Source organism: Leopardus geoffroyi, chromosome E2 (assembly GCF_018350155.1).
Source record: "Leopardus geoffroyi isolate Oge1 chromosome E2, O.geoffroyi_Oge1_pat1.0, whole genome shotgun sequence".
NCBI lineage: Eukaryota > Metazoa > Chordata > Mammalia > Carnivora > Felidae > Leopardus > Leopardus geoffroyi.
Window position 1 is genome coordinate 1,482,365 of NC_059335.1, and position 19,425 is coordinate 1,501,789.

The 19,425-nt window shown below is 46.7% G+C and overlaps 1 protein-coding gene and 1 long non-coding RNA gene across 3 annotated transcripts in view; one reads left to right on the top strand and one right to left on the bottom strand.

Moving 5' to 3' along the window:
- Nucleotides 1–19,425, bottom strand: part of LOC123577872 (zinc finger protein 304-like) — a 573,883-nt gene that overhangs the window by 374,530 nt on the left and 179,928 nt on the right. The window lies entirely within an intron of this gene.
- Nucleotides 4,184–8,601, top strand: LOC123577972. Its single transcript, XR_006702184.1, has 3 exons — nucleotides 4,184–4,355; nucleotides 6,347–6,497; nucleotides 8,497–8,601. It is a non-coding gene; the product is annotated as an uncharacterized LOC123577972 (long non-coding RNA).

The window sequence follows — 19,425 nt, forward strand, 5'->3', positions numbered from 1 at the left end:
GCTCCCCATAGGCCACTCTGCATGTGGCACCCAGGCAGTGCCTGCCGAACGCGACAGGACCCAGGGCCACCCCAGGCGCTGCTCTGAGGACCTCCCCGCCTGGCCTGGCTCCTTGTCCTGATATCAGCCACCCCAGCGTGTGTGAGATCAGACCCCCTGAGCCCTCCTCCTCCTCAGCATGGTTTGCACTGTCCCCTCTCCAGTCACACCTGTCCCTCTCCACCTCCTCATTCAAAGCCCAGGCCCGCTTCTCCCGCCACGACCCAAGAGACTCTTGCAGCGGACCTCCTTTACCCCTCAATGAATCTGTCATCCCGTCAGACACTCTTCAGGCCCCAGCAGGAGCTGGCACAAGCCCAAACCTGCAGAGGGGAACAAGTACCATGCCTTCCTCAGTGTCACCGGACCTCCATCACTGCCCTGCCTCTCAGGAGATCACATCCGGCCCCTGGGAATCCCATGCCACCACCTGGACCCCCACCTGAGGCCCGTACCCTCATAACTCTCTCTCTTACACACATTCGTGGTCACCGTACCTCCTCACGTCTTAGTGATGACGGCCATCCCCATCCGGGTGCCGAAGCAAGTGAGCCGGTCCACGGATATCCTCCCCATCCTTCCCCTGTACTGGCACCGCCACCCCGATGTGCTGAGGGCATCCTCTTACCTGTGACACCGTCTGCACACCGGCTGCTGCTGAGGGGTGTGGTATCCTCAAACCCGAACCCCTTCCTTCCCTAAAATCCAGATGTGCTTCTAGACGCGCACTTGCCACCTCCTCTCAGAGGTCCCTGCAATATCTCAGATGCAACATGCAAAAACCTAACTCCAGAGACTTGCTTCTGTTAAGTGCTCCTGCTCTGGACTTTCCACCTCAGCGACGGCACTCATACACTTGCAGCTAAAAACAAACATCCTGGAGTGATGCCAGGCTCTCTCACCCTGCAAGGCAGAAAATCCTCCCTACTTACAAAGCAGCCTACAAACAAAACAGTTGTCTCCATCCACAGAGCCAGGGCTGTGATGTAGCTCCCATTAACCTTCCCGATACCGTGGCCTCCGCTGGGGTCTCCCTGCCTCCACTCTGCAGGCAGAGTAGACTGTTTAGACGTGACTCAGATCGCTTCCCTTCTCTGCTCCAAACTTTCCGGGGACCCACTCCCCTCAGCAGAGGCCCAGCACCTCAGGCTGCTTCTCGAGGACTGACTCTTGCCCTCAATCTCTGTTCCCAGCAGACGGAACAGAGTCCTGTGGGTCACTGAACACTCCCATGTGGACATGCAAGGGTCCTGGTTCTTGTGCCAGGAAGCCGTTCATCCCTTCACCTTATTGACTAGAGAAACGGGACACTTGAACAGAACTTATGACTTTGATTAAGGACCTGAGATGACCCCAGGGCACAGAAGTAAGGACAGAGAGTGTCAGGACACCACTCTCTCCTTTATCTATGTGCCAGGACCATGGGGATAGGGATCAGAGCCAGTGAGCACACCCTGCCAGCGCTTCTATTATTCCAATGCGTTCACCAACCTGGAGGCTCCCTGGATCTCACTGCTCAACAGTTTTTTGTTTTTTTTTTTAATTTTTTTTTTCAACGTTTATTTTTGGGACAGAGAGAGACAGAGCATGAACGGGTGAGGGGCAGAGAGAGAGGGAGACACAGAATCGGAAACTGGCTCCAGGCTCTGAGCCATCAGCCCAGAGCCTGACGCGGGGCTCGAACTCACGGACCGCGAGATCGTAACCTGGCTGAAGTCGGACGCTTAACCGACTGCGCCACCCAGGCGCCCCAACTGCTCAACAGTTTTTATACCTCCAGCTCCCCTCCCATCTGGGAGGTAGGGGGTTCTTTTTTGGTGGGGGGTGCCTGGGTTGTTCAGTCGGTTAAGCGTCCGACTCTTGATTTCTGCTCAGGTCATGATCTCACGGTGCTTGGGATTCCCCCCCATCCCTTCAAAAAAATAAAAATAAAATCAGCCTCATTAAAAAAAAAAAAAAAGTTCTTTTAAAAAAGCATTTTATTTATTTATTTTTAAGTAATCCCCAAACCCAACGTATCAAACTCACGATCCTGAAGTCAAGTGTCACATGCTCTCCAACTGAGCCAGCCAGGTGCCCCGAAAGTTTAAACTTCTAATCACCTGGTCTTTCTGGTGACCAGCCCCAACTTGAAGCTATCTAGGGCCCCCGCCCTAAATAAGTTCATTAAAATAAACTCCTTTGTGATAAAAGGGGACACTTATGAAGAAAAAAGAACTCCTCATACCCAGGAAATTCCAAGGGTTTTAGGAGCTCTATAGCAAGAGTCCATGACAAAATTCAAATATATATATATTTTATCGCAGAGCTATGTTGGCATTTCAGTCAATTACTACTTGGTTGCGTAAGTTTAACTTGCTACAGCTGTACCGTTGTGAACTTGTACTTCCCTGGGAGAGCTGAGACACTTATGACCTTGACTGAGCCTGGGCTGCTCCTCCAGCCTGGCTGGCCCTTCTTTGGCTCCACAGGGAGTAGACAGTCTGCTGAGTCTTCAGAGCAGAGAATCTACACCCCCTCACCTCTCCCCCTCCATCCCAGCAGGCTCCTTAATCATTACACCCTTCCCCCACCCCCCCAAAGCCCTGAACCACAGGACCCTCTCATCTGCAGGCACACCGCCTGCCCTCCAGCCCCAGCTCTATCTGCCTTCATCTCGGGGCCTATCTCAACGAAGTACTCATATTTTCCATCCTAAATGTGAGATCCAGGCTGAGTCCCGGTCCAGGACTTAGGCTGTCACGATATGCACATCACTGAACCAGCTCGCCCCCTACTCCAGACCAGAGATTCCAGCTGCCTATATGTCACCTCTATCTCAGAAACAGCATGTCCAAAATTCAACTCCTGGGCTCTCTCTGAAACCTGCTCCTCACCAGTTTCCACGTCTCGGTGCTTCCAGACACTCTGCCAAAAGAACGACTGGGTAATCTTTCATCCTGTGCTTTTGCTCACAGCCACACTGGCTAAGAGGAAATACGGCCGGTTTCACCTCTAAGATTTATCAGGAATCTTATTACTTACATTCCTTCTACGGCCCAAACCCAGCATCATTGTTGAGAGTCTTTTGCAGCGGTCTCCTGGAAGCTCTCCCTGCCTCGACCCTCGTCACTCCCCTCCCAACCCCCCCCCCCTCCCCCCCCCCCCCCGTCTGTTCTCCCGGGGAACACCTGGAATACTTTTAAGACCATAACTCAGAGTTCCTCCTCTGTTCCAACCCTCCAAGGCCCCCAGAGCCCTCACCCCGGGCGGCCCAGCTGCTCCCTGCAGACGGAGGGCGGACCGCCGCTCTCCCGAATGCTCTCGCGCGCCCCCACGACTTCGCAGACGCTGATCCCTTCCACACTCATCGCTTCCACACTCGCCCCACTGCCGGCCAGAAAGGGGCTCCCGCCCACGAACGCCCCAGGTTTTGCGGGCAGGCGCCTGGACTGCAGTGTATTCATCAGGAGACCCCCCCCCCTTGGGGTTCGGGCTACACGGGTCCGGGACACACACTCTCTCACCTGAGCCAGGTACGTTAGCCCGGCCGTCGCCATGGGACCCTGCGGGTTCATCCCGGCCAGGAGACGTGTGATAAAGGCGGAGACGGGCGGGAACCCCCCACCGCAGCCGCGCTCACACCGAACCTCAGCGCCTCACCTAGTGAGTTCAGTCGAGACATCCTTCCGCCTATTGAGTCCGGGATCCGAAACCCGGGCTCCACGCGGAACAGGCGGGAAGTCCCGCCTCCCTGGCCGTTGCACGCTCCTGGAAACGCCCTCATTGGTCAGCGTGGCCCAGAAGCTGGCGCACAGTCTTCTGGGTAACCTAGTTCCTCTCATGCCAGGGATTGCTGCGAAGTCCGTCGGTGGCCATCAGCCCTCACACTGATGGCCAGGTGGTTCCTAGGAAAGGAGGAATTAGAAATACATGAAATTAGGGGCGCCTGGGTGGCGCAGTCGGTTAAGCGTCCGACTTCAGCCAGGTCACGATCTCGCGGTCCGTGGGTTCGAGCCCCGCGTCAGGCTCTGGGCTGATGGCTCAGAGCCTGGAGCCTGTTTCCGATTCTGTGTCTCCCTCTCTCTCTCTGCCCCTCCCCCGTTCATGCTCTGTCTCTCTCTGTCCCAAAAATAAATAAACGTTGAAAAAAAAAATTTTAGAAATACATGAAATTAGAGTCAGAAAAACCTAAGTTAACCTAAAAATACAGCTGCCAGTTATTACCAACAAAAGATAGGTTTGGGGAATAAAAGAGAGTTGTAATCCAGGATGAACAAACTGCCGTAGGCAGTCGAGGAACAAAGGAGAGGTACCCAGTTTTATGGAGAAAAGGGGTAAGTTGGGAAGGCTGTCATAAATTAAAAGCCATTAGAATAAACTGAGAGTTTGAATTATAGTGGCTTCTCATTGGCTGAGCAGAGTGGGATAAGGAAAGTTTCCTATCCGTATGGGGGGTACGGAAAGTTTCCTATCCGTATCCATCTACTAGGTCAAGTCTCTCTCTTCCTGTTCAGTCTGCAATTGACTAGGAGTGGTAGGGCCTCTGCTGAAACCTCCCGACGACATTTTTAATGAGGTTTTGGTTATTAATTTTCATACCAGTATAAACTTTAAAAGAATCCAATTTAACTTGGATTTCTCAACATAAATGTTGATGCAGGATTACAATGCATTCAAAGTGTTAAAAAACTGAGGCACGGGGCACCTGCGTGGCTCAGTCAGTTGAGCTTCCGGGTCTTGATTTGGACTCAGTTTATGGACTCCTGGTTTGTGGATTCCAGCCCCAAGCCGGGCTCTGTGCTGATGGCATGGAGCCTCCTTGGGATTCTCTCTGCTCATGCTCGCTTTCTCTCAAAATAATAAACTTCAAAAACAAAACAAAACACCGAGACATGACACAGTCCTTAACTTTTGTGGGGTTTTTTAAGATATTTTTTTCTTTCTGAAAGACTGTTAAGACAAAAATCTTGGAGGGATTTTTAAGTAAGAGAAATCAAGTCACTAAGATTTGGAATAAAAAAAAATGTGAATTATATGCAACAAAATACCCTTGTATGCTTCATTATTGGCTAAAAAGTAAATACATAAAATTAGATGACACAAACCTATTGTTGACAGTATTTGCTAACTTGCCATGATTGGTAGTGGTGTAAGGCAAAACCACTAAGAGATTGTGCTAAAATACTATTTGGGGGGTTAGTGGTGAGGTCAGGTGTTGATAATAATAGTTACAAGTGTAAAAATCCCAACACCGTTTTGGAATTCGAGAAGCTATTCATTAATGTCATAATTCAATATGTATAGAAGATGCAAAATTTATTTTAATATAAAAAGTTGGAGTAATTTTCCTAAAAGATTAATTCAGGTCATAAATTTAAAATAAGAAACAGTGTCTTATTGGCATAATGGCATAGAATTCAAGTTCAAAACTAGCAAACTGTAAAGTTTATAAAGAGGTGCTCACATATTTAGATTCCTCATGGAATCTATGGGCTATGGTGATGCTACAGAACATTGGAAAGTGGCTGCCTAAAAAAATTATTCATGGGATAATACCAATTATACCAATACCAAATTGAACACCAGTTTTCATCTCTGCTCTTAATCATACACAGAAATTAATTTCAGATAAGGAAGGTTTAAGTGGTAATAAAAATATGTAACTTAAAAGATCATGGAAGAAAAAGAGCAGGAGTTTTCAAGCCAAGTATAAAAATTATCAAAACATATACACAAACTATATGAAAACAACACACTTCTATTATCAAAAAAACACACAAAAATTGAAATAACAAGAACACAAGTGAGAGGATATTGAGTCATCCATAATTTTTAAAGACTTAACATATAACTAATAAATACATTTAATGAGCCCTCTACAAATTAATAAGAAAAATGTTTAAAGCCAGAAACTGCAAAACTCTTGCGTACCACTTTAAATTAGAATTACAAAAGGCAAATAAAAATTTTTTTAAATAATCTTTGGCAATCAGGAGATGAAACATCAGATTGGTGAGACTCAGTAAGTCTGACAGTACTGATCCTGAAAACATTAGTAAATATCACAAACTATCATTGAGCATCTATTATAATTATTTTGGAGAAGAGTTTGGTATTATACATTACACTTAAACCTATGTCTACATGAAAAAATTCTTCCTGTTGATATATGCACTGCATAAGCCAGTGAATAAACCAGAAAACATGGCAGTCACGTTAAGTAGCAGTGCTATAACTGCCAAAAACACAGAGAAAGAAGCAAGCAAACACATGAAAACTTTCAAGAGGAGAATATAAAATCGAATTTTATTTATTCATCCCACAGACTACTACCCACAAGACCCACGAGTGTATGCTTTCAGCCCAGCATGCGTTCCTTTGTGCTCAGCTAGGTACAAAATGTCTTTCTCCCCACATGGCCCATGGTCCGGCTTCCTGTCCCAACTTCAGCCATCCAGACCTTCTATGGATCCCAGGTAGCCTAACCTCCTCTTCCTTTTCAGTGTCACATGTGCTCTACGTACACTAATAACATTTCTCTCCACCTACACTCATTCAAAGCCCAACCTCATCTGTTCCCACCACATGCCAATGACTCTCCCATAAGATATCATTTGCTCCCAAGCTAATCTGTCAGCTTGTCTGAAATTTCTCTGTCTCCACCAAGAGTTATCAAAAAAGTCTGAGCCTGGAGAGGGAAGAAGAAGCACCAACCCTGACCTCTGCATCATCTGACTTCCTTTACTGCTTTGACCCTGAACAGATCTCATAACCACTTCCCCTTGGAAGCCTGTGCCACTAGCCAGCACTCTCTCCTCTCCCCACCACACACACCCATGGTGGTACAGTCCAACTTCTGTTGATAAAGACTGCCCCCATTAATCAGGTGCCCAAGCCGCCTGGGTGGCTCAGTCGGTTAGGCGGCCGACTTCGGCTCAGGTCATGATCTCACGGTCTGTGAGTTCGAGCCCCGCGTCGGGCTCTGTGCTGACAGCTTAGAGCCTGGAGCCTGTTTCGGATTCTGTGTCTCCCTCTCTCTGACCCTCCCCCATTCATGCTCTGTCTCTCTCTGTCTCAAAAATAAATAAATGTTAAAAAAAAAAAAATCAGGTGCCCAAGCAAGATGCCCAGTCCTCGGAGAATACCCACCCCATCCTTTCCCCTAATGGCATCATCACCATGATCTGAATATGCCCCCCTAGAAATCTGACATATTCCAGGGCACCTCGGTGGCTCAGTCAGTTGAGTGACCAACTCTTGATTTTAGCTCAGGTCATAACCCCAGGTCATGGGCTTAAGCCCCGTGTCTGGCTCTGCACTGAGTGTGGAGCCTGTGTGGATTCTGTTTCTCTCTCCCTCTGCCCCTCTCTCCTGCTCTCTCACTCTCTCTCTCTCTAAAATAATAATAATAACAATAATAATAATAACGAGGAGGAGGAGAAGGAGGAGACATATTCCATATTCCAGCCACCTACTTACAAAGATCTTCAAACAATCCCTCCTTTAAATTCCAGATGTGTTTCTAACTGCCAACCTGACACCTCTACTCAGAGATCCTGGAATATCTCAGACCCACTTCGAATACCACCTCTGAGAGTTAGTCCTACGCCTGACTTCCCCATCTCAGTTGACAATGTCTCCATTCTTTGCAGGTGCCAAAGCCAAAACCCAACAGTCATCCAGCTCCCAGAATCCAGAATCCAACCAACTTCCCCCATGACAACAGGCCCTTCTCTGGTCCATCCATCCTCAGCGGTGTTCCAGACTACTACAATTATCTCCTCCCTCACCCCAAAATCTCTCCTCCACTCTGAATTCCCAGACGGCCTGTTAATAGATGAGTCAGATCACCTCCCTTTCCTGTTCCAAATCTTCCATGGTTCCCCAAACCCTCAGAACAGATGCCCAACTGCCCGGCCAGCAGTTCTAGTCCTGAATCCTGCCCCCCTGCCCTCCGCATTCTCCCCATATATAAAGCAGACTTGCTGTTCCCTGAACACCCTCAACTCAGACTCACCTCCAAGCGTTTGCAGATGCTGCCTCCCATCCCAGGGACAACCTTTGGGCTCACCTCGTGTTGGTTGCCAGAAATGTGGACTTTATCCTACAAGTCCTGGACTGGATTCAGGATTCAGGAATCTGGGCGGAGGAGAGCCTCCCAAGGCCCCCAGACCTAGAAGTGGGAGCCAGGAAGGTGAAGAGCCCACGAAACCACTCTCCTCAAACGGGGGAACCATGCAGGCAGGGGCCTGGGTGCCAGAGGGCTTGGGGCACGACCCTCACCTGTGCTGACGCTGTGTGAGCTGATCGACCCTGGTTGAAGGTTGCACTCCTGTGAGATGGTCCGCAGGACAGATGGGCGTGGGGGCGTCCCCAGCTCCCACGAAGGAGCGCATGGGCCCCTGCGGTCCTGGGACAGCTCAGCTGAGCCCCGCGTCATGGATTTGGTGCAGACCAAGTTCTTTTTCATTACAGCGCAGCAGTGATGCCCCTTCAAGCTCTCCCTCCATGGCCTGCATCGGAAGCTGGAATCCACATCAGAGATAAAAGGCCAGAATTTCTCTGGATGTTTGAGGAAAATTGTCTTGATGACATGTTTTTTTTTTTTTTTTAATTCTGCTTCATATCATGGATCTGTTTTTATTTCCAACTGTAGGTCAGTTTTATTTTATTATATCATTGCAAAATGAAAATTGCAAAATAACGTTGCTTCCTAAAAGTCAGCCTTTCAAATGCATCCCTTCAAAAGTTTCTCTCTTCCTCACTAACAAATCTGTTCCTTTGGTTTTCATTTAACTTTTTTTTTTTTTAATTTTTTTTTTTAAACCTTTATTTATTTTTGAGACAGAGAGAGAGCATGAACGGGGGAGGGCCAGAGAGAGAGGGAGACACAGAATCTGAAACAGGCTCCAGGCTCTGAGCAGTCAGCACAGAGCCCGACGCAGGGCTCGAACCCACATACCGCGAGATCGTGACCTGAGCCGAAGTCGGCCCCTTAACCGACTGAGCCACCCAGGCGCCCCATGGTTTTCATTTAACTTTGAACTGTTTTCTTATGTGAGTACGCACAAACACATAAACGCATATACTTCTTTCTTACAGCAATAGAAAATTGTAGAAAATATTCCTGAGTATATTAACACCCACTTGTTGACTTTTTACAATCAGTTACTAGTACAGTGGGTGGGTTGAGCCTTTCTTTATTCTTAGATTTTTTTTTTTAACGTTTATTTATTTTTGAGACAGAGAGAGACAGCATGAACGGGGGAGGGTCAGAGAGAGGGAGACACAGAATCCAAAACAGGCTCCAGGCTCTGAGCCGTCAGCACAGAGCCTGACGCGGGGCTCGAACTCACGGACCACGAGATCATGACCTGAGCCGAAGTCGGCCGCTCAACCAACTGAGCCACCCAGGCACCCCTAGCCTTTTTTTATTCAACAAGTTATTTCTTGTTTGGTTCCCAGTTCGCTTTGCTTTGCTTTTGAATTTTGTTTTGGATTACTGCTTCAATTAATAAGTTCTTTCATGCTTAATAATATACTTTTATACTTTATTCTATGTGGGAAATGTGGGTTCCATTACATCCCGAGGGAATCGTGAAGATGATGACACATACTTTTATTTTCCCCTTGGTTCTGGAGTGTTATTGAAAGCCATGCTCCCTAGGTATTGATGTGATGGGTGTCCAGCTCAGGATGGAGGCTGGGATCCTAGAAAATGTCATTTTCCCTTTCCTTTCAATTTCACTTTGCTCTGTGGGCATAACCTCAGACCCATAGTCCATATTCTTTTTCTTCTTCTTTTTTTTTTTTTTTTTTTGGTGTTTATTTATTTTGAGAGAGAGAGCTCATGCAGGCAAGATCAGGAGAAGGGCAGAGAGGCAAAATCCCAAACAGGCTTCGCACTACAGTGCAGAGCCCAATGCGGGACTCGAACTCACAAACTGCAAGATCATGACCTGAGCCGAAATCAAGAGCCCGAAGCTCGACGGAATGAGCCACCCAGGTGCCCCTCCAAGGTCCGTATTCTTGTCGAACTAGTCTCAGTCAACCCCCTGGTACTCTTCTGCAAAAAGACACAATGGCAGGGGCACCTGGGTGGCTCAGTCAGTTAAGTGTCTGGCTTTGGCTCAGTTGTGATCTCAGGGTTCCTGAGTTTGAGCTCCACATCAGGGTCTGTCCTGACAGCTCAGAGCCTAGAGCCTGCTTCAAGGTTTTTTGTCTCGCTCTCTCTCTGCCCCTCCTCCGCTCCATCTCTCCCTCTCTCTCTCTCTCTCTCTCTCTCTCTTTCTTTCTCTCTCTCTCTTTCAAAAATAATATAAACATTGAAAAAAAAGACACAATGGCAACATTTGGGTGGGACTATTCCCTGGATGAAGCTAAACGTAAATGTGTCTCCTATTTGTGCAGAATGGGTGAGGCAGTTTTATTCAGCACCACCTGCCCCCTCAGTGGCTTCCAAGATACGAAGCTTTGCCCCAATTTCTCTGGGCAGATGGAGCTAAAAGTTAAATCTTTCTGTTCTGCCAAATTTACCCATTTGTTGTATTTATTCCAATACTTCCATGTGCTAATGAATGTGTTTGTATAATAAGTCCTTTTTTTTTAATGTTTATTTTTGAGACACAGAGAGAGATGTGGTGTGAGTGGTGGAGGGGCAGAGAGAGAGGTCGACACAGAATCCCAGGCAAGTTCCAGGCTCCAAGCTGTCAGCACAGAGCCCAACGCCGGGCTCGAACTCATGAACCCAGTGATCATGACCTGAGCCAAAGTTGGACGCGTTCTCTTCTAACTTTGTTCTTTTTCAAAGTTCTTTTGGTCATCTTCTGTCCTTTGCATTTACATATAAATTTTAGAATCTGCTTGTTGATTTCTACCAAAACAAATATACCAGGATTTTAATATGGATTGCATTTCATCTATAGGCTCACTCTGAGAGAGGAAGATTTTTTTTTTTGTTTTCAATTTAAAAAATGTTTAATGTTTATTTATTTTTGAGAGAGAGAGAGACAGGGTGTGAGGCAGGGAGGGGCAGAGAGAGAGGGAGTCACAGAATCTGAAGCAGGCTCGAAGCTCCGAGCTGTCAGCACAGAGCCCGACGTGGGGCTTGAACCCACGAACTGTGAGATCATGACCTGAGCCGAAGTCAGACTCTTTAACCTCTGAGCCACCCAGGCGCTCCTGTGATCAATTTTTTTTTTTTAACGTTTATTTATTTTTGGGACAGAGAGAGACAGAGCATGAACGGGGGAGGGGCAGAGAGAGAGGGAGACACAGAATCGGAAGCAGGCTCCAGGCTCCGAGCCATCAGCCCAGAGCCTGACGCGGGGCTCGAACTCACGGACCGTGAGATCGTGACCTGAGCTGAAGTCAGATGCTTAACCGACCGAGCCACCCAGGCGCCCGTGATCAATTTTTTTAAGGGAAGAGGATTTTTATTTTATTTTATTTTATTTTTTATTTATTTATTTGAGAGAGAGGGTGCAAATGAACGAGGAGCAGAGAGAGGGAGAGAGAGAGAGAATCCCTCCAGGGACAGAGAGAGAGAGAAAGAGAAGCAGGGCTCACCTAAAGCAGGCCTCAAACTCATGAACCATGAGATCATGACCTGTGCCAAAGTCAAATGCTTAACCAACTGAGCCACCCAGTTGCCTTAGAGAGAGTAATATCTTAATAGGATGTTTCCCATCCATAAATATGGTATACCTCTCCTTTTATTCTGGTCTTGAGTAGCTTAACTCCAAGCCAAAATCCTATGTGTGATTTTCCAGGCCAAACTACAGGCAGTTAGAGAGACTACACCCAGAAAGCCTCACAGGAGAAAGCTGCCCTCCCCACAACAGGTGCATACTCAGTTCACTGCAGGCTCTGGACAGAGTTGCAGTCAAGGCATCGTTCTCTCTGCACCCCCAGCCATGCTCTTGTGTGTATCTGCATTCCTAGCCTAGGCACCTCCATTCAGAGGCCTTTTTATATGTGCGAGGAAAGACAGGACTCCACTGAGATACTGTTCAGGCATCTCTACCAAAACTCCCTTATATGGGGGTAGGGGGTGGTGAAGACCCTTTACCCACTCTGACTTAGTAGTCAGCACTCCTAGTACTCCTAGCCCATACCCTCTTCCTCCTCCATCCACCGGGTCTGTTAAATAGCAGGAGTCTTTATTTAAAAAAAAAAAATTAACATTTTTATTTATTTTTGACAGAGAGAGACAGAGCATGAGTGGAGGAGAGAGGGAGAGAGAGGAAAGGAGGGAGGGAGGGAGAGAGAAGGAGAGAGAGAGAGAGAGAGAGAGAGAGAGAATGAATCCCAAGTAGGCTCCATGCTGTCAGTGCAGAGCCCCACCCGGGGCTCGAACTCTCGAAACCACAAGATCATGACCTCAGCCGAAACCAAGAGTCGGACACTCAACCGACTGAGCCACCCAGGTGTCCCAACAGCAGGATTCTTGTTCAGGGCTCTCTGGCAGTGAGATCCCCTGTCTGCACTAACCATCTGACCCTCACCTGGTCCAGTTCTGGGAAGTAAAATGAGACATGGAAGGAGCCTGCCCCTTCTTTCTGTTCCTGGCTTCTTGTTTATTACCCAAGGATGTGAATAAACCCTGAATTGCTACTTTTTGTTTGTTTTCCTCCCTATCCTACTTGACCATCTCTAAGAAGTTACACATCTTCTTTCTTTTTTTTTTTTTTTTTTTAATGTTTATTCATTTCTCAGAGACAGAGAGGCAGAGCGTGAGTGGGGGAGGGTCAGAGAGAGAGAGAGAGACACAGAATCTGAAACAGGCTCCAGGCTCTGAGCTGTCAGCACAGAGCCCGATGCGGGGCTTGAACTCATGGACCTCGAGATCATGACCTGAGCCGAAGTTGGACACTTAACAGACTGAGCCACCCAGGTGCCCCTACACATCTTATTTCTAAGTATTTGTATATCTGATGCTATTAGAGACTGCAGTGTTTTTTAAATTAGCAGTTGTGCATACCCATTACATAGAATAACACTTAATAGTTCTAGCAGTTTCCTTTTATGTTTTGGTTTCTAGGGTTTTGTAAGTCCCATAGGATTCTTTCCATAGACTATGATGTCCTCTGTTAATAGACACAGTATTACTTGTTTGTTTCTAAACTGGATACTCTGTGTCCCTTTTTCTACCTTGACTAATCTAGCTAAAACCTTTGGTAGAATAGCTTCCTCTGCAGAGAATTGCTTTAGCAGCATCCCACAAATTTTAACATACTGTGTATTTATTTTGCATAAGATCGTTTATTTCCTTGGAGTGGAAAAGTTCAGTCCTATGTGTAGGAATTCTGGATGTCTGGCTTTGACTCTTTGTTGAGATAGGGTGGTGGGATTTTTTTGTCTAATGTTTATTTTATTTTTGAGAGAGTGAGAGAGAGACAGAGAGAGAGAGAGTGGTGGAGGGGCAGAGACAGAGAGGGAGACACAGAATCTGAAACAGGCTCCAGGCTCTGAGCTGTCAGCAAAGAGACGAACGCAGGGCTCAAACTCATGAGCTATGAGATCATGACCTGAACTGAAGTCTGACGCTTAATGGACTGAGCCACCCAGGCGCCCCTCGCTTTCAAATTTTTAATGCATAGAAGTTCCTGGGTGGCTCAGTCAGTTGATAGTTGATCATCCAACTTCAGCTCAGTTCTTAATCTTGAGGTTTGTAAGTTCAAGCCCCACATTTGGCTTACTGTAGTCAACGCGGAGCCCACTTCGGATCTTCTGTCCCCCTCCCCTCTGTGCCCCTCACCCACTTGCACTCATGCTGTGTCTCTCTCTCCCTCTGTCTCTCTCAAAAATAAATAAACATTAAAAAATAAAAATTTTAATGTATCACTGTAAGCAATCGGTGGTCTGGCTGTCCAACCAACTTTTCAGATTGTCAAAGGACCAGGAAGGAAAGCCTTCATTTATTGCATCCTTGATCTATTTTTAAAATGTGATGATTACACAAAGGAGAAATCTCTAATCCCTTTAGAATCAATTCTGATTAAACATTGCCAAGCAAAGGAGAGAATTAAGAACGAAGGGAGAACCAGGGTTTTTTGGAACCACCCCATCAACCTAAGGTTGCTTTCTTTTTTTATGGGAAAAATGGCCTGTAGGTAGTGAAGAAACTTCCTTAGGAATCATGGACACCGATTCTCAGTGCATTGCCATAATTTAACTAGCTAATGGAAAGTTAAAAGTCCGATTAAAAAATGGCCAAAGACCTTGACAGACACCTCACCAAAGAAGATACCACAGATGCCAAATAAGCATACAAAAAGATGCTCCCTGTCATATGTCTCAGGGAAATGCACATCAAGCATCTAGATACCACTAGATACCTATTCAAATCCAGAACACTGACAGCACCAAACTGTGCCGTGGACCTAAAACTGCTCTAAAAAAATAGTCTTGACAAAATTTTAAAAGACAACATAACAGGGGTGCCTGGGTGGCTCAGTCGGTTAAGCGTCCGACTTCAGCTCAAGTCATGATCTCAAGGTTCCTGAGTTCAAATCCCACGTTGGGCTCTGTGCTGACAGCTCAGAGCCTGGAGCCTGCTTCGGATTCTGTGTCTCCCTCTCTCTCTGCCCCTCCCTGCTCATGCGCGCTCTCTCTCGCGTTCTCTCTCTCCCTCAAAAATAAACGTTTAAAACACTTTTTTAAAAAGACAACATAACAGGGGCGCCTGGGTGGCGCAGTCGGTTAAGCGTCCGACTTCAGCCAGGTCATGATCTCGCGGTCTGTGAGTTCGAGCCCCACGTCAGGCTCTGGGCTGATGGCTCAGAGCCTGGAGCCTGTTTCCGATTCTGTGTCTCCCTCTCTCTCTGCCCCTCCCCCGTTCATGCTCTGTCTCTCTCTGTCCCAAAAATAAATAAACGTTGAAAAAAAAAAAAAAAAAAAAGACAACATAACAAGGTATATGATAATGAAACTCTAGGTGGCTTGCAGGTGAAATCATGGTTCAGTGTAGGAATTTTGGGATGAAAATTATGTTGCTTCACCCTTACCCAAACGCTTTATCGTAATGGGTGTTAATACTTAACTGAGAAATTCTCTTACTGAAATTTTGGAAAAGAATGACCTGAAAATCTGCAAAAAGGAAAACAGCTAACATTAATTTGGTGCCTTGTGAGAGGCTGAGAGCTGGAGAATAATATTATACCTTCGCTTTGATCTTCAGGTGATCATAACGGTGAAACTATTTGTCCTTAGGTATCTTCTCATCTGCTTGAAGCTGAAAGGCCAGTACTGATCCCAATGTTCTTAAGATGCATACAATCTGGATTCATCTATATTATGTGCCTCTGATACTAACAGATTAAAATGTGAAATAATTCTAATATTGTTTTGTTTTTAATACCCATTTTTCTGGCTATGTCTATTTCAGAGAACCCTTTTAGGAAGTAGTATGCAGGAACTTTTGCCTCTCCATCACACCCAAGAAGTACTGTGTTCAACAATAACCAGAGGTCACTGTGGCATTTACAACCAAAGGGAGGAGCCATTGAAAAAGGTACCCAGATACACTGGATATAAAATCCTCTCTGTGTCTGGCTTGAGGCAGTATGTGCCCTAATGGCTTTAGTCCATGTTTTGTGGATAGAGGAACACGGACAACGACACTCGCCAAATAGCGTCAGAGGCTATGTGGGCTCCTGTGCTTAGTGACCATAGCCATAGTGGCCCATTTATGTGCATACTTATGAGAAGCTTATTGGCATATGCAAACTAAGGTAGAATTAGGGGTGACCGCTTCCCACATGACATCCTAAGAACATTGAGCATTTTAGGCCCATAAAATGTACTCAAATATCACCTCAGCAATAAACAGTCTATAGCAAAAACAGATCTGGTGGCCAAACTATCGGTGACCAAAATGGTCTAAAAGAACCCTATGTGAACTGGTCATGGGTCTAGCTGGCCTGACAGAACCAGAGTCTGTCTTCCCTGAGGAGAGAGATACTGAGGAGAAATATTCATTGGCCATCTGACCACACCACAGTGTGCGTTTTCCGGGAAGAAGAGAAAAGGTTCCTTATCTTCCTTGGGGCTGCTGTAACAGATTCCACCAAGTAGGGGGCTCAAAACAAAAGAAGTCTCTCTCAAGTTCTAGAAATCAAGAGGTTGGCAGGGTCAGTTCCTTCTGGAAGCTCTGAGAGAGAATCTGTTCCATGTCTCTCACCTAGCCTCTGGTATTTTCCAGAAATCCTTGGTATCCCTTGTCCTGCAGATACATCTCTCCAGTCTCTGTATGCATTTTCACGTGGTCTTTCCCTTTGTGTCTCTGAGTGTGTCAAATCTCTTCTCCTTTCTCTTATGAGGACATCAGTCACTGGACTTAAGGCTCACCCTAAATACAAGATGATCTTTCCCCCAGGATTCTTAGTTAAAACACGTCTGCAAAGAGGTGCCTGGGTGACTCGGTCGGTTGAGCGTCAGATTCTTGATCTCAGCTCAGGTCATCCCAGTGTTGTGGGATCGAGCCCCATGTTGGGCTCCCTGCTGCACATGAAGCCTGCTTAAGATTCTCTCTCTGTCCTTCTTCCCCTTTCCTCTGCTTGCTCTTTCTCTCTAAAACAAAAATTTAAAGAATAAAATAAAATGCATCTGCAAAGAACCTATTGGCAAATAAGTCATTTCCCAGGTATCTGGGATAAAGATTTGGACATCATCTTTTTTGAAAGACACTTTTTTTTTTAATTTTTTTTTTCAACGTTTATTTATTTTTTTGGGGGGGACAGAGAGAGACAGAGCATGAACGGGGGAGGGGCAGAGAGAGAGGGAGACACAGAATCGGAAACAGGCTCCAGGCTCTGAGCCATCAGCCCAGAGCCCGACGCGGGGCTCGAACTCCCGGACCGCGAGATCGTGACCTGGCTGAAGTCGGACGCTTAACCGACTGCGCCACCCAGGCGCCCCAGAAAGACACTATTTAACCCTACTCACAGATGGGTGGCAAGCAGCCTGAACAGATAATACAGCTTAGGAAAATGCAACTATTTTTTTAAATATTTATTTTTGAGAGAGAGAGAGAGAGAGCACGAGCAGGGGAGGGGCAGAGAGAGAGACAGGAGACAGAGTATTCCAAGCAGGCTCTGTGCGCTGACAGCAGAGAGCCTGATGTAGAGCTCGAACTCACGACCTGTGAGATCATGACGCAAGCCGAAGTCAGACGCGTAACCAACGGAGCCGCCCAGGTGTCCTGTAGAAAAATGGATAAAACAAATCCACTGGATGGCAAGACGGCACCCTAGGGAACATGGATGAAAGAGCACGCCCAGTGACCCAAGAGGAGCCATTGCATATGCTTCTCCAGACGGAAGCAGAGGCGTCTAGGCGCCACTTGGAAAGCCCAAAGCGCGAACTCATCCACACTGGCCAGTCCTAAGCCGCGTGCCTGGCTTGCCTGGCCTTTCCCCCCGGAAACCCCTAGAAAGGTCGTGCCCTAGCTCTTCCTCTTGCTCCTGTTTTTCCTTCCTGACCACCCTGGTGTTTTGCCCATGTAACCCCTTGTGGCACGCCTCAAGGGGCCCGGTCCTGTTTCTAGACCGTGTGAGTGTCATAAACTTTGTTTTCCTGAGCCTTTCTCTGTTTCCTCTTGTGGCCACACCTGATGGACCATTTCTTAAAAGAATACAAAACAATGAGGAAAAGAATTTTTATATATTTTCAAAGAATCCTTTCTCTAATAACTTACAACAATACCAGAAAAATAACTTCTTTTTATTATTATTATTTTTTTTTAACGTTTATTTATTTTTGAGACAGAGAGAGGCAGAGCATGAACGGGGGAGGGGCAGAGAGAGAGAGAGAGACACAGAATCGGAAGCAGGCTCCAGGCTCTGAGCCATCAGCCCAGAGCCCGACGCGGGGCTCGAACCCACGGACCGCGAGATCGTGACCTGAGCTGAAGTCGGAGGGTTAACCGATCGAGCCACCCAGGCGCCCCCCTCTAAAGGTTTTTTTTGTTTTGTTTTGTTTTTTTTAATTTTTTTTTCAACGTTTATTTATTTTTGGGACAGAGAGAGACAGAGCATGAACGGGGGAGGGGCAGAGAGAGAGAGGGAGACACAGAATCGGAAGCAGGCTCCAGGCTCTGAGCCATCAGCCCAGAGCCCGACGCGGGGCTCGAACTCACGGACCGCGAGATCGTGACCTGAGCTGAAGTCGGAGGGTTAACCGATCGAGCCACCCAGGCGCCCCCCTCTAAAGGTTTTAAGATACAGAACTGTGAGTAACAAAGTAAAGAAGACAGGCTCCCACTCTGAGTGGATACCTCGTGTCTTGTGTGATATCCGCCGCCAGTGTGTGCATGTGCGTGTGGTTGTGCGCTTTGTTTGAGCAGGGGCGTGGTGTGCTAAATGGAGTGTTCATGGCGTCTCTAAATCTGTATCATCAGTGGAAGATTGTGAACCATATCTCTCTTTTAGGCAGGGAAATCTGTGCAGAAGGTGCAAATACTGTGTAAAGATGACTAGGGCAGAAAGATTGTGGGGATGTGAAAAAAGAATAATTAGGACTTTAAATCTCAAAATGTGAATGTTATCCTGCCATTTAAACAGATTTTTCAAGCACCTTAATTGTCCTTTTGTCATGCTAATCTGACACTCTTTACACACACACCCCCCCCCAAGGGCTACCCTTGTGGATTGACCCATTCCTGTATCTCTCTGCCCTCCCCCGGCCCCCCCCCCCCCCCGCCCCCGTGAAATCTCTTAGCTATAGTATGGTTGCACCCATATATATGTCCCATTTAAAAGATACTTCTTGGGGCGCCTGGGTGGCGCAGTCGGTTAAGCGTCCGACTTCAGCCAGGTCACGATCTCGCGGTCCGTGAGTTCGAGCCCCGCGTCGGGCTCTGGGCTGATGGCTCAGAGCCTGGAGCCTGTTTCCGATTCTGTGTCTCCCTCTCTCTCTGCCCCTCCCCCGTTCATGCTCTGTCTCTGTCCCAAAAATAAATAAACGTTGAAAAAAAATAAAAAATAAAAAAATAAATAAAAGATACTTCTTTTTTGGGGCGGAAAGCAGGAGACCTTAATTTAGACCCTCCCTATGATTGGAGTGTCCACAGAACCCCTATGGTTGGGGGAAATTACGAGTCTTTATTGCTTTCAAATCCCTGAGGGTCTTCAGGGGCCCTAGGGATCTATTATAACTCAGCAATGTCATAATTGTCAGGTTCTCTGTTTTGTGCACACATTTGAAACTCCCACAGTATATTTAATTGACACATGTTTTTACTATTTCACTTCATTTTGTGATTCTTTTTGAATATGAGTCCTGTTTCTCTCCTTTATCCCTGCACTTGCCCTTATATGAAACTATATTCACTACACTAGTGATTTCCTGTGTTTTCCATTTCAACCTTAAATGGGGTCATGCAACTATAATTTTCATATGAAT